Genomic DNA, 3,083 nt, shown 5'->3' with positions numbered 1-3,083 from the left:
TATTCATGTGTGTTTCCTAATAAACTTGGTTTGAAGTTAGCGCTCGTGGTGTCTACGTTTCTTTCTTTTGTTTCCGTTCTGTGGCGCTAAGATTTTTTTCTTATTTCGTGCGAAGTGGTTACGTACACCATCGGTGGAGGCGGATAAGTATGGTATCGTGAGTGACCCGACTTTTGATCTTGTAACATCTTTAGCTGTAAAAAAAAACCGCCAGGCCTGAGCGGAACGTGCAGCTCATTCGCAGGTGGGAAAAACGTCATTTCAGAGCCTTTTCTTAACACTATTTGGGTAACTGCTAGAAACGCACTTGCTGGTACCCCCTCCATAAATAATCATAATTTTCGGGTACCAAGCTTCCTTGCTATCCTTCGTCATTTTCCGTAGAAGCGTGGTATTCGCTACTCAGTCGCTAGAAATTTTGCGCAACTTTTCGCGCAGTGTATGACGACGATGAAGAATTATGACTGAAATGGGCATGCGCCACAGTTAATAGGGGTCCTTCGTATGCGAAATGTTAGGAAGCACTAAAATCATCGAACGCGTTGGCGCGCGAGCGGGCTTGTCACGTAGTATATGTGCATTTCGCGGGCATTTGCAGTTAGTAGGGAAACACTAAAACTTTGCAGATATAAAGCTCGAAATTTTCTAATCAGTCGCGTTGCAAACCGATGAACAACTTTTTCATAGGAATGTCTTGCCCATTTCGCTGCTTAAAAGTTAGTCAATAAAAGTGAGTTTATTAGGAAGATAATAAAACACAAAAATGGTCTTACCCAGTCTGGGCAACAGTCATAACAGGCGTTTGATCTCGTCGTCACTGCGTGTGTCGGTACATTTCTACGCTCTAGCTAAATACAACTGGGCACCCGGTATACCTTGCTCTTGAGGGTTAGTGGCAGAATACCATTCATGATTTGGGAAATGCTTGCCGAATGTGATCCACTCTTATGTAAATGCGATCCATCCACCCTTATGTGAATGTGATCCATCCTTATTCTTCTAGTTTTCTACCTCTCGTGGTTTGGCTCCACGGCTACTACCCAGCCTAAAAAAACATACTTTTTTCCACTTCTAACAGCTCTCCACTTAGAACAAAGCGCTGTATTCAGTCGAGGTGGTCGCACGTTACCTTTATTTTATGCATATTAACTTTGAGGCCTACTTTTCTGCATCGCGTGTCTAGTTCTGTAATCATCAGCTGTGATTCGTCAACGAAGCAAAAAAAAACAGTGTGTAACACAGGACAGGAACAGAAACGGACGAAACGCTGACACACAATGGGGGAGCGAAGAACGGGGTAAGATATAACAGAGCCCGATGTATTATCAATGAACTGTGCTTAGAAGTGCTTATTTGGGCGGGTTTTTACATGATCAACGAAGCGAAAAAAATGTCCTGTGTTACTAGCTGTTTTTTTTTTGCTTCGTTGATCATGTAACAAGCTGCCCAAATAAGCACATTAGTACTGTAATTCGTCCCCTGAGTTACTCATCAAAACAGTGACATCCGCGAATCGCAGGTTAATAATTTGCTCTCTATTAATTAACTCTTATCCCTAATTCTTTTCAGTTTTCTATAAACAAGCGGTGAACAGCTTTGGAGAGATCGTGTTTCCCTGCCTTACGCCCTTCTTTATTGCAATTCTGTCGCCTTCATTATGAAGGATTATGGTGGCTGTCAATCCACTGTAGACTTTTTCCAATATATTTATGTAAGGTTCGTCGATGTCCTGATTCCGTAATGCCTGCATCACTGCTCATGTCTTGACTAAGTCAAACGCTTTCTCGAAATATATGAAGGACATGTATAAGGGTTGGCTGTATTCTGTGCATTTTTCTACCTCCTGATTGATTGTATGAATATTGTTCATTGTGATGTAGCATGTACAAAATCATGCTTGGTGTTTTGGTTGATTGAATTCTAATCTCGTCCTAATACTGGGCTAGCATAAAAAGGTCCCATGTTTGATTGTGTACAAAAAGACGCATAATGCTGAATGGTCAGATGGGCATGTATTCGGTTCTTGCTTTTTACCTGAGAGAAGCTTGGTGACCCGTGTGTGCAAGAAAATCGAGAAGCCGAGACGAAATGTAGTAAGAATCGATGTAATGTTTGTTCATTGTTTTGTTGGCGTTGTGGTAAACATTCCCGTTTTTTGTGCGGCTTAATATATTGGCCAAAGAAGTGGTGTGATAATGACCACATTCGCGTGCGAACAAGCTCCACAAACAAGCTAAACATAGTCAGCGTCCTCAACATTTCAATCATTGAAATTACCAGCCATCTCTTCAAGGTTTCAGTTTTCTGTCAAAATACCATAATACCATGAGATAATGTTAACATCGCTAGGCCTCTGCTAATATTCTAACATTTCGAATAATCTAACAAATACTACTTTATTACAGATTTCTGCGATTCAAATTTAAATCATTCACTACTTCAGAGTATTCAAAACGAACGAATGGGTGTATATTAGTTCCAAACACCACCATGGTCCAAATAAAACCGTAGCCAACTGTAAAGGTAGTTTCACTACAGTAGAGGAGTGCTGAACCCTGAAAGCACTTATCGCAGAGAGAACCACCCTGCCACGAAGCCCATGTTTAAGTTTAAACGAACAACTTGGCTGCTGACCCGCAGGTCGCGTGATCGAATGCCGACTGCGGTGGTTGCATTTCTCATGGAGGTGAAAATGCTGCAGGCCCATGTGCTCAGATTAGGGTGCACGTCAAAAAACCCCAGGTGGTCGAAATTTCCGGACCTTTCCACTACAGCGTCTCTCATAATCATATAGTTGTTTTGGGACGCTAAACGCCACATATCGATCAAGGTTAAATGAACGTATTATCCTCATACAGATTAACCATTTTTTAAGTTTAAAAGCTTGTCATACAGGCTCATACGCCCCGAGTGCAGTTCATTTTAAAACGTAACATATTTAATGGGCCATTCATGGCTTCTATCGAAACTCATATCCGGCTAATTTTCAAAGATGTTTCCATTTTGAACAACAACAAAAAAAGGGCGTTTGCACAAGCCTTGTTTGAATTAAAAGTTATAGTGCAGCTTGATTGGGTCCTGAC

This window comes from Rhipicephalus microplus, unplaced genomic scaffold, assembly GCF_043290135.1.
Source record: "Rhipicephalus microplus isolate Deutch F79 unplaced genomic scaffold, USDA_Rmic scaffold_21, whole genome shotgun sequence".
NCBI classification, from domain to species: Eukaryota; Metazoa; Arthropoda; class Arachnida; order Ixodida; family Ixodidae; genus Rhipicephalus; species Rhipicephalus microplus.
This window is presented reverse-complemented; position numbering follows the sequence as displayed.